The following is a 12678-nucleotide window of genomic DNA, read 5'->3' on the forward strand; positions in this document are numbered from 1 at the left end:
GGTGCCGACTCCGAGTGGACAGGCCACCCGAGCCCAGTGCCGACTCCGACACGAGGCTGACGGGCACAGGTCACAGGGACACGGGGCTGGCACTGGACCGTGCTGTGACCGCTGGATGCCAGGAGGGGGCTGCCCACGACACCTGAGGGACTGTCTCGTCTCGAGACTGGACAGCTGAGAGGCCCTCTCCCTCCGGATCGCTGCGTTTTTGCTGATTGTCACAGTTTCCCTCACATACTAGTAATAAAATGTGTCACTTCAGCGTGTGAGCCCAGTGATGCCCTACGGACCCCGCACTTGTCCTTCCCGCCGTTTCCAGCTAGAGAACCTTCCCGAGGCTGCTGGTTCGGCCGAGCGGACGCACCTCCTAAGGCGTGCATTCCTTCATGGCCTCTGCCGACGACCCGGGCTCCGGAACCCGGGACGCCCAGCGCCCCGCTGTGCCAACCGCCGGCTCGCTCCACTCCGCGTGGACCCCGAGTTCCGCTCGGGGAAGACGGGCAGCGCGCGAATGACGAGCGGTGGGGAGCCACGCACACCAGGCGGGACGCTGAGGGGTGTTGGCTGGGGTCCCAGCTGGGGGGACCAAGGGTTGCGTCCCACACGGCAGAGCCACGTCCTGGCGTCCGAGGCCTGCACAGTGTCTGGGCAGCCGGGGACAGGTTACCTCGGAGCTTCCGGAGCTGTGTGACGTCTCGGCGGCCAGAGGGTCCAGCTCAGTCCCCTGCCGTGGGGACTCACGGGCTCTGTCACCTCCCCGCCTTCCAGTGTGAACTCACGTCTCACGACAGACTCTAAGCCTAGCTCCACAGAGACTGAGGAAGCGTGTGTGCACGTGTGTGCAGTGTGTGTGTGTGCGTATGAGTGTGCATGTGTATGCATGTGTGAGCGTGTGCATGCGAGTGCACGTGTGCACATGAGTGTGCACGTGAGCATGCAGGCGTGTGTGCGCATGTCAGTGTGTGCGTGTGAGCACGCATGTGTGCGTGGATGCGTGTTTCATAAGTGTGCATCGTTCCCTGTCGTTTAACCTATGAACAGACATAAACATGGGATTCAGGGCAGAAACCGCTGAAATAAGCCAGGGAAAGACAGACACTGTGACGTCACTTCCTGTGTGACGTCACCTCCATGTGGCTCTGGAAACGCCGGAGCAGAGCACAGACGGGCGGTGGCAGAGGGTTGGAGCGGGTGAAGGCTGGAGGGTCAAACGGCACAGACTCCCGGTTATCAGGCGACTGGGTCCCAGGGACTCAGTGCGCAGCCTGGTGACTGTAGTTACCAAGACCCTGGACTTGGAAGACGTGGAAGCAGCGGTCCCCAGGCTTTGTGGCTCCAGGGACCGGGGCTCCTGTGAGCATCTGACGCCTGAGGGTCTGAGGTGGAGCCGAGGTGGTGATGCTGGCGCAGGGGAGCTTGGGAGCGGCTGCAGGAACAGACGAGGCTTCGCTCACCTGCCCGCCGCTCACCTGCTGTACGACCCGGTTCCTGACAGGCCACGGCCCGGCTCCGGTCCACTGCCCGGGGGTGGGGACCCCTGTGTCAAATGGTCTCACCCCGAGAAAACAGCTCTAACTGTGTGAGGCGGGGGATGGCACCAGACTGCTCACGCCGATCATTCACACATAAACCATCACACTGTCCACCTGAGACTCAGTTATGTGTCAATGATCTCAGCGAAACATTTTTTAAAAGAGATCAACCGTGGAAATAGACCGTCCGCTGCTCGGGTGCCTTGGTGGGCGTCCCGCAGGTGTCTCACGACCCGTGGGCGTTCGGGGCCAGCCTGGCCTTTCGGCACGTCGCCATCGTTCCCATTTGAAATGAGACAGAAGCTCCCGCCACCCGGGAACCCGCGTGTCCCCCCTCAGCTGACGCCCATGGGTGGCGCCTGCCCCGTTTCGCAGCCAACGCCCGGGGGGCCTCCCTGGGGCCCGGCTCCGTTCCCGTTTTCTTGACGACGCCGGCCTCGGACCCGGATTCTCTCTGGGTGTCCGCGGCCGTCGGGACTCCCTGGGCCCCCAGTGTGTGGACGTCCCGGATGCTGGCCGTGGGCGCCGTCTCTGTGTCCCACGCCCGAGGTGCCAGCTCAGGGTCAGGGTTCCACTTTCTACCCCTGCAGAACCACTGGCGACGGCCACCATCATCGGGTGCGGAAAAGCGTCGTCCGCCCGACATCAGTCCATCTCCCCGTTGCTATGGAAACAGCCCCGACTCATTTCCCTTTGTCCCTCGTTCGGAAGCACTTGTGTTTGCTGCTGTCATGGAAACGGCCTGCGTCTGGGTCGCTATGGCAACAGCTCACGGAAAGTTGCTGCTCGCACTGTCACCCCTCCCCCACCCGTGCGCCAGCACTCGGCCCGTATGGCGGCTGTGACACGGATGTCACGCAGGACACAGCCAGGGCCAGACAGCCTCCTCGGTCCCAGCGTGCACACGCCTCACGCCACCCGCCGCGTCAGCCTCATGGGAGGCCCTGCCCCCTCTTCTCTCTCTCCCACCGTCTCCCCTCCCCCAACATCTCATCCACACCCAGATCCCTTAGACGCACAGAGAGGACAGCGCCGAGTAGCCGTCGCTGCCCGCCGGAGGGCTGGCCGGCAGGCACAGGCCCGCGAGCGTTTAGTGGAGTTAAGTTAAACAGAGTCACAGTTTCAGCTCAGCCCTAAACAGACCCTTGTTTGTTTTTCAGTTTATCTGAACGGAGTTCAACAGTTTTGACAAAATTTAGACTATTACAAAAAGACAGGATATTTATTTTTCCATGGAATGTTTTCCTTCAATAAGAAACTTCGGAAATGATCTGCGTGATTCAGGTTTTCATCTGGAAGGGAAACGGAAATGGGTGTTTTAACATAAGCCCATCTGCTGCCACATGGATGGATTTCACCGAGATTCAATTATGGGGCAGGAAGCACATAGGAGGCGATGATTTTAATAATCGATGTTGAGCACAGAAGCCGAGGCTGAGCTAATGTGTCATCCGGGCAGGGCACAGAGCTTGACGCACAAAGCATTATGACTCCTAACGATCTACGATGAAGTTGAGATAACATAACATCCTGAGGGTCTACGTGATCCCGGAGGTTACGGGGAGGCCTGTACCCTGCAACCCGGAGCCGTCAATCAGGGCTCTGCTCACGTAAGTGTGGGTTCGGTCCGCCTCAGAATAATCAAAACGGTCGGTCCTGGAAGCCTGTCAAGTATCTCGGGAATTTTAGTGCCAACGGCTTCTCAACGAATTTTGTACATGTTTCTAAAACACCTGTAAAATTCCTACATGTTCTATGTATTCTATATAGGTGAAGACTTTTCTGTAATTACAGTGTTAAGGTAAGTGAACACAGGTTGTCATCAGGGCATCTCTCTCGCTCCCCTCTATCAATACCTTAAAGTTGTTTGAAACGATCAACTTCAAATTTTTAAAAAGTCTTTCCAAAAAGAAAATATTGCCATATTTGACCAAATTAGAGACCTAAGTAGATAGCCTTTGATCCAGGGCATCACTAGAAATAAATGCACAAGACAGATCGTTTCCGAGACAACCAGGAAATGAAGTTCTTGTTAGCGGCATGTCAGCTCCATAAACAGAAGCGGTTGTAGAGATCACACACGCACACACAGACATACACGTGTGCGCAAATACACAGACACACACGTGTGCGCAAATACACACACAGACACACACGTGTGCGCAAATACACACAGACACACACGTGTGCGCAAATACACACACATGCACACACGCACACACACACACACACGCAGACACGGACTCGTCATTCACAGCCAAGCCCACAAAGGCACGGAAGAGGTTGTTCCTTCAATATTCTGCTACGTCAGTATTTCATTTCTCTATAGACGAACTTTCCTTCTGTTACTGAAAAACTATTTGGAAAGTGGAAGAATTTATATAAAAAGAGCATGTTCGTCAAGGCCACGAGAAGATGACACGAAGCGACGAGCCTGTCAGCAAGGCCAGCTCACCTTTCGCTGTATTAGAAAACATATTGTTTACCAAGAACATTGCCCGGTTTGAAGCCTTCGGAAGCATTTTTAACACGGCTGAGAAACGGTCAGCGATGGCGTACCGCTTCCCCTTCTCACTGACGGAAGGCGTGGAGCGGGCGTGGGCTGATGGCCAAAGTCAGCCGGCGAATGCTAACGCTTGGCTACGTGACAGAGAGGTTCTCGACATGGGACAGCTGCTCTCTCCTCCTTCCAAAAACCTAATGAAACGGGATCCGACCTGGGAGTTTTCATAAGGTCGCTGACGCTGAATTTCAGAAGAAAGTCCATGAAAAACTGGTGAAGTCTGTTGATCAAGCCAAAGTCATGAAGATGGCAAACTGCTCCACGTGGGAGAAAAGAACAGGTAGATGATTTCGCCGGAGAGAGTAACTATTTTTTAGTGTCACTGAAATGCACCGGACGCTCATATTTGTCCGCATTTATGTGGAATTGGATGTTGACTAGGAGGAGGTAGCTGAAGAGTTGAATTAGCAGCTCATCTACACCTGTAAACACCCGAGACAGTCACTGGCTTCTGAGAGAGTCAGCCGTTCTGTAGTACGCATTCTGGGTGCCAATCTACCGAAAGGTCAACTCCTGCCCTGAAGCCTGTCCCCACACCTGCCGTCACCGTAACCTGCACCAGCTCCACGCGCTTTGTCCCTCCTCTTGACTGTCGTGACCCCGAACCTGCGCTTGAACGTTTGCACGTCCAAACGCGCGGTGGCCTCAGACGCGGCCTTCCTGACGCTGCCTCGACAACACTATTTTTACTGATGACTTATCATCGTCTTTTTCTGCAAGCATTTCCCATGTGACGGCCTAACCGGACCTTTATTCTATCCTTAACATAATGAATCACCCGACAGAGGTGACAGGTGGCGGATCAACGCACTCCAGAGGCAGACTTCAAGTAGTCCCAGTTATCTGCAGAAAGAAGTCATTCGAATTCTCAATTTCAAGAGATCTACTCATTAAACAGCGTGAATTTCCGTCCAGGGGCTGGCTCTGGATTCTGAGACCGATAAAGGAAAAGTCAAAGCTGTTTATTGACAGACTGTACAATCCGATTTACTGTTCTTCCTTTTCTAAAAAGAATTTGGGATTAAAATGGAATCTCCTCGGCTTCCGGTTCGAATGCTATCGCGTTGATCTTCTGGGGGTGGTACAGCTTTTTAAAATTTTGTGGTGAGGGGGGAATTAACTCTTTTACCCTCCTAATAAATTTTCATTATACTCCTTCAGAATTCAATTATTTCTGTCTTTTTCTATCATTTCCTTTGTCACAGTCCCTAAATCAGGGAGCGGCCGATTCTCTTACAACTGAAAATATTAAAGAGACAAAAATAAAATCATAGTGGCATTTTCCGCAGGGGACAGCGGGTGCTAAGATGGCCCACGCGACAGGGTGACCTGAAGGACCGGGAGGGACACAGACCGCCGGCCACACGCCGGAGCCCTCGGGTCCTGACTCCGGGGGACCTTTCGGGGTCCCCGGGGTGGGGCTGTGGGCTCCGTCGGCCCCGGAGGACCGGGGGGCAGGGGGGAATGGGGGTAGGAGGACTGGGGGGACCGGGCAGCCCCCCGCACCCCATGCCCTTCCATCTCCCCCGGGTCCTTCCCGCCCCGCTGCCGCTAATCCTGAGGTCGGGGGGCTGCAGCCCGGACCCTCAAACCAGAGCTGGGCAGTGCCGAGTCCCGCTGGGGGGACCTGCGCCCCACCCCCCCACCATTCCCCACCGTCCCCCCACCTGGTGCCACCTCCCTGTCGCCCTTTCCCGCGAACAGCTGGGCCTGTGGCGCCAGGGCCGGGGGCGGGGGAGGCGGGGTGTCTGCAGGTGCGGGCCCCGGACACCCAGCTCCACGACGCCCGAAGGCCCCGGGACAAGCGATGCGCGTGACTAGTGGGGACGGTGGTTCTCGTCTCTCGTCCTGGGGAAACGTCACCTGGAGGAGGACTCGGCCTCCGGGTGACTCCGCCAGAAGTAGGACAGGGAGAACCTCGCCCCAAAACCCAGCACTGTCCCTCTGCCGGCCGCAGCCCAGCTCCAGGTGGAGGGGCCAGCGCCACCCAGCCCCCCACGCAGCTAGAGATGTCCCCAGAGGAGAGCTCCCGCGGTGCTGGCGAGTGACAGGCAGGGACAGGCAGGTGACGGGCAGGTGACGGGCAGGGCGCCTGGGCCACAGCACCCCTGAGCCCCTGCTCGGCGCCACCCTGCTCCCCACCTGTGTCACCTACCCCAGAGTCGTCACCCTTAAAGCGCCTCCTGCCTGACAGCTGAGCCCGCAGCCCCGGGGCGGGTCCCACCTGGCAGGGACGTCCCCACGGAGGGATTCTCGAACCCCAGACCCAGACAGCTCGGCCACTGGGCGCGGAGCTGAGAGGGACGGAGGCTCCAACCCACCCTGGGGGTCGGCGTGGGAGGGGGCCGCCCGGGCACCCTTAATAAAAGCCACCCTTTCCCTAAGGCCAGTCCTGGCCCTTTAGAAAAGCCAGTGCCCTGCGTTTTGATGCATCCCGGACGCCCCCGTTGACATCAGTGCTGCCAGGAGCTCTGCGTCAGCTCAGCAAACGGCCACTGGCTGCCGCAGCATCCGGTGCGTCCGCGCGTGTCCAGTGGGGCGTGGTGAGGAGACCACCCCACAGCGTGACCTTGGAGCCGTCCAGCACCAAAACCAGGGAGGCCGGCCAGGCTCTGGGACCGCGGGGCAAAAGCCACCGTCGAAGGCATTGGCCAGGTCCGCACAAAGCACCATCGGAGACGAGGAAACAATCACAGATTAAAAATGCAAGGCGCTGGGCAGTGCCGTTCACCACACGCAACGGACACGAGCCCCGCAGACCCAGGTTCTTCTACCCGGATGTGTGTCTCTGGGTCCAGTGGTCTGTCTGCCCGCCGGGCGGCGGGCTGCAGGCGGGGCTGTCCCCTCCTGCGGAGTCCAATTCTCACCCACGTGGACCTGCCCCACGCACGCGGCCCTGCCGAGGTCCCAGGAAGTCACCCGAGCTTCTTGGAGGTGCCCCGGGGTTCCCAGGAAGCAGAAGGCGCCGGGGCTGAGGCAGGGGGCGGGTGCAGGCAGCGCTGTCGTCAGTTTCCGCGAAGGCCGTGACGCTCCGAGTCGGATGCCGATGGCGCGACTCCTCACTTAGGACTGTCCCCCGGGTGCGGTAACTCTTCACAATGCGATTAGCCAGAAGTCCAAGAACATGAATTAGGGCCACCTTTCAGCGTTAGGAGAATTTGGGTAACCGCCGTGGAAGCTCTGGGCAATGAAAATTCTCATAGGAGAGCAATTTACGAAGGACTGATGACTCCCATTTCGTTCTGGAGACGTCTGAGAAGTTTCTTAGGTGACCTGTAAAACCCAGAGTATTGGGGCAGATGGGGAAGTCGTTCAAGTCAGGCAAAATTTTCATTAATAAGACACACAGTTTCTGAAGAGCCTCATGGACTTTTACATATTATGTAAACAATGCTCTAAGTTCCCTATTAGGAGAATAAATATTTAAAATAAGCCTGTCAAATTCAAGCACGAGTTGTCACTTAAAAACACACAAATGTTTAGATACGCCGGGCTCAGAAATGCAGAGAGGCTCTCAGACCTTATGAAGCATTTTTATCTCTAAGGAGCATATGCTCTTTGTTCCATGAACCGATGGCTAACACATATTCTTCTAAATTTCTAATTTTAGTGTGGTTGACTCTTGGGACTCCAAAACTCACGACAAATACAGAAGCATTTGAAGTGAAACGTCCGGGTCAGCATCGTGCGGGGGCGACGCCGGCTGCTCCCGCAGCGTCTCGTGAATTAACCCCATGTTTGTCAAGCAGCCTCTAAATGGAGGGAATTTTACTTGGTTGTCATGGAAAATAAAACCGCTTTAAGAGATGAAAAAATGCAGAAACCCCCAATTCCCTCGCAAACAAGGAAGAGAAGGGGGCACATGTAGCACCAAAAATTAAGACGTAGTCCTATCGCGTGTCCCTCGGGCGGCCGGGGCTGTGCTCTGTGTTTGTCGTCACCGACGAGGGACGGAAGGACGGGAAAGGCAAACCCATCCTCATCCAGACCCCGCAACCCCACGGCGCCGTTTCTCGTCTGCCCGGCCATCGCCCGCAGGTGACGTGAGTGTGAGGGCGGCACGCCACCCGCCAGGTCCCCTCCGCAGCACGGAGCGGGCGGGGGCTGGCAGACGGGCGGCAGCTTCGCCCCTCGGACGCTGGCCGTTCCAGAGGCCCACGCTGGCCACGCGGTCCCACCAGCTGTGACCGCGCTCATGCGGACAGCGAGGGCGAGTTTTGTTCCTGCTTCGTCCTGAACCACGAGTCCTGCCATGTCCGAGGCCTCGCCTCTAATCAGAAGCAAAAACAACAGGAAAAGAAGAGGCAGGCTGGCCGGGTCTCACGCGTCGGGGCCGCTGTCACGGAATGCCACCGAAAGGGCGGCCTGCCCCGAGCGGACATCCTCTACTTTGCTCTGGGGGCCGAGGGCCGAGGGCAGAGGGCAGTGGCAGCCTGGCCTGGCCTGGCCTGGCGGGTCCTGGTGCGGGAGCCTCCGGGATGGCAGATGGCCGCGTCTCGCTGGCCCCCACAAGGCCCCCATTGGTGCCCGTGTGCAGAGACCCCGCTGTCTCGTGGAGGCCCCAGTCCTCCCAGACCCGGACGCCCCACCTTACGACCTAGAAGCCCCATCTGCAGATACAGTCGCCTGTCGGTTGGGGCTTCAACACAGGCCTCGGGGGAGGGGACGCAGCGCGGTCCACGGCACACCTGTGGCAATCCGAGAATGTCGCCCAGACACCACCTCGTCCTCGGAAGGAAGGACCTCGCCCGCGCAGCTCTGGGAACTTCGGCGCCCCCAAAGGAACAGCGGGGTTCCTGCCGAGCTCTTCACCCGGCGGGTGGCACATCTGAGTCTCCTGCGTCGCTGCCACAGGCCTCCAAGTGACCAGCCTCGTGGTCTGGAGCTGGGCGGGGGCCGCGCTCGTTTGCGAGCTGCCGACTCGCGCTCGGCTCCGTGATCAGGGCGCGCTCAGCCTTGTCACCGCCACGCTGCCTTCCTGTTCATTTCCCAGACCCGATTTCACGCGCGTATCGTGCACCGCCCTGAATTACGTCACTTTATAAACTCTTTTTCGACGGCGTAAAGAGATCGTTCGATCCGGCAATCGCCCCGTCCGGTCGGCTGGCGTGGACGCTCGTTTACGCCGAAATCTGTCGCACGAGCAGCACACATCGGCTCCCGCTGGCCTCGCAGTTTTAACGGGAAGACGTGACAGAAAAACCGGGACGATCAGGAGCCCCTCACAGAGCGGGACCCCTTTCTCTGTCCCTTCGTAGCGATCACTGGCAAGGGGGGAGGGGGGAACGGCAGAGCAGCCTCCGGGCCGCCCCGCGAAACCGCCCCGCGGGCTCAGAACGTCCCGTCCCGTCTGACGAGGGGCTGAGCGGCTTGTTGCAGGAAGGAGGCCAAAACCACGAGCCACGCGGATGAAAGGCATGTTGGGGATCGAGGGCCACCGGCCGCCCCCGGAACCGAGGGCAAGACGCGCCCGAGACCGGACGCCCAAGCCTTTCGGAAGCGGACGGCCGCTGTCCGGGAGACGCGGTGCTGAAGCCCCATCACCGCCAACTGCCCGGGGCCCAGGCCCTCTGGGTAAAGCTGGCCCTCAGCACTTCCGCCCACCTGTCCCCCTCGACCCCTAAAACCCGCCTGAACCCCGGATCGGGGGTCCCAGCTTCCGAGCGTTAGCTTCCTGCTGTCCGCGGAGGCACCGCTCACGGCGACACAGCCGCCCGTCTCCACTGCCGCGCTCGGCTTCAGCGTCTGTGTCCCCCAGCCCGGGGAGGGGACCCCGAAACCACACGTGAGAGGGTCAGCCACGAGCATCTTAAGAAACTCTGAAATGACCATTTGATCGACAGCCACTTGTCTACCTCCTTTTATCCGTGTTTAAGTAAATAATGAAACGGGGGTTTGGGGGGGTTCTGTTCGCTTCCTGGTGGGTGTTGCGGTTTGAGCACCTCAAAGGGGCTGGTCAGCTCCCCACAACGGGAAAACGTGGGCGCGGTTCTCGGGAGGAATGGTTTGGGGTGTTTTTTAGTTCGTTTACATTCATTGTGGTCTGACTCCCACGAATGACGGGCCCACTCGGGGTCCGGGAGGGCTGTGGCCGCCCCTCCAAGCGCACGCCCCGTGGAGGCCACCGAGCGGGTTGGCCACCCACACCTGGCATGGAGCGGTGACGGGAAAGAAGGGTCTCAAATTGCTTTAGTGAAAAATAGAATAAAGCGAGCACTTCACCTGCGACTTCCCACGACCTGAAACGTGCAGCCGCTCGGGGCTGTGCCGGAGCCGGAGCCGGAGCCGAGCGGGGGGCGGCCGCCGGGCGGTCCCTCCAGCCCCGTCAACGCTGCCTGTTAATACAAGTAATTTGCAAAGAGCTGGCGCCCTGAGTCCTGACCCCCAGTTCTCCTCCTAAAAGAAAGCGCGGCCAGAGGCGGGCGGGGGGCACGGGAAGGGAGGGCGGTGGGCGGACGCTTCTCCCCGGTCCTGGCTGCTCCCTGCTGAGCATTGTTCACCATTTCTCCTCGGAGCCGAGGTGGCGAACTGCATGTGAGCAAACGCCGGGACGGAGCGCCCAAACCAGGGGCCGGGGGAGGGCACCCCTAGGATGCGAAGCCTCCCTGCCGGTCTCCCCAAAACACAGAGAAAACCGGCCACTGCTCGAATGCCCGGCCCCTCGGAGAGCGTGGGGTGAACTGCAGACGATTTCGAAAGTCAAACCACGAGCCACGTCATTGTGAAGGGGAAGAAGAAGGCTTGGGGTGTCCGAGGAGACCCCCCCCAACGCAAGGCCTACTCTGAACCTTCGTTCGTTAGCCCTGGATGGCAGGCATCCCCCCGCCCCGCCCCCCAGCAAAACCCTCAAAGACCATCCATCGCCTCTGCCCGAGGCCTGACGTCGGAAGCCGTGTCCCACCCAGATCTAGGGCAGGTCCCCAGGGCCCCAGAGGCTGCAAAGCGGTTCCCAGCAAATGGGAACAGGGAGGAAAGCCAGGCGGGTGGCACGGAGGCTGCGCAGTCACCGCCTTCCCACCCAGTCCCTGGGGAGCCACGTCCCGGGTGGGAGCCGCTTACAGAGACCGATTGGCAAAGGGACCGGACACCAAAGGTTCGAGCCGGGCGTCTTTGTGCTGAGAAAGGACCAAGCCGCCCGCTCGGCCCCCGACTCTGTCTCATCAACGCCGAGCCGGCGACCGCCTGCCTGCTGGGCACCCTGAACCTGGCTCACCTCTCGGCTTCCCATGTGCCAGCCCAAGGGGACAAGTCAAAGCGACGTGTGATCCAGGAGGAGACGCACGGCCCCTCCCGGCTCAGAGTCACGTGGCAGGCGGAGAGGGCCGCGGGCGGCCACCAAGGCCCTCCGTCCCCGTCTCTAAGGCAGGCCCGTCACCCGTGCACGGCAGGGACGGTCACTAGATGGCAAAGGCTGTGGGGATGTTTCTGTCCACAGAGGTGAAAGCAGTTTAAGTCGGAATTAAAAACCTTTATAACGTTCTAAGAGAAAACAGCACTCTCGGGGGGCGTATTGGAGCTTCGAGCCCCTCGGAGGAACAGCCAGAGCAGTCCAGGGCGCGAAGGACACTGTCTCTGCCGCCGTGTGGGGCCGTGTGGCTGCGGCCGGGACCTGGCCCGGGGGGACGGGGCTCCAGGCCTCGCTCTTTGTTCTGACACAATAAGCTTTCTCAGCTCCTCGTCCCATCGGCCAACGTCCCCAGGGCGGACAGAACGGACTTAGAAGCAGTCGGTTCTAAATAATCGTCGGTTTCCTTCTGATGTAATTATAGGACCGCGTTCCTTATTTTTCCATTTTAGACTCACAGGGGGAAAGAAAGACGCGGGGCCGCACCCCTGCGCAGCTGTGGCGCCCACGGCTGCCCCCCTGCGGCCCGTAAGGGGCAAGTCACCCCGCCAGCGATGCCGACTCACCTGTGCGCCGCCGAGAAGCGGTGACGGGAGATGCATCGTCCACGTTGTCCGACGGGTTCCTGATTCGCATGGGGCAGGAACAGAAACCGGAAACGGGAGCCCGAGTTCACCTCCTTCTCTCCGACAGGTGGGCCGGGCTCCCCAGGGGCTCGGACAGGTGTCCCGTCTTTTGTAGGAAATGTCGCCGAGGGGCCCACCTGTTCGCGTCCAGCGCAGAGGACGGACTGCTGTCCCCTCCCCCCTCCCCCGAGGGAGCGGCGTCGGGGGCAGGGCCCCGAGATGAGACGCAGGTGACGAGGCTGGGGGGGGCCAGGCTGCGATGGGGTCAGCACTGTGACAAAGACGAGCCGAGGAGGAGACGCACCTTCTCCCGGCCACGTGACGGGGTGAGCAGGCGTCTGCACACCCGGGGCACGGTTGCTCACCGGCCCCTGCCCGAGCAGGCGCCGACCACGGACCCCGCCTGCGGGATGGGGAAGCAGCTGCTGCCCTGGCCTCCCCAGGGACCGCGACGCACACCCTGCCCCGCTCCACGCTCGCTCAGGGACGGCTAAGGAAACCGGCCGGGCACAGAAAGCCAGGGGGCGGGACGCGTGGCTGTCACTGCCGCGCCCCAGGCTCCACCCCGCGGGGCAGCTGCCAGCACCACCGGCCGGGCCTCGCCGCAGCCCG

The 12678-nt window shown here is 59.9% G+C and overlaps 1 protein-coding gene across 1 annotated transcript in view; it reads right to left on the reverse strand.

Moving 5' to 3' along the window:
- Window positions 1-12678, reverse strand: part of LOC105305788 (gamma-aminobutyric acid receptor subunit gamma-3) — a 75925-nt gene that overhangs the window by 25229 nt on the left and 38018 nt on the right. The window lies entirely within an intron of this gene.

The sequence above is a fragment of the Pteropus vampyrus genome, unplaced genomic scaffold, assembly GCF_000151845.1.
Source record: "Pteropus vampyrus isolate Shadow unplaced genomic scaffold, Pvam_2.0 Scaffold395, whole genome shotgun sequence".
Lineage (NCBI taxonomy): Eukaryota > Metazoa > Chordata > Mammalia > Chiroptera > Pteropodidae > Pteropus > Pteropus vampyrus.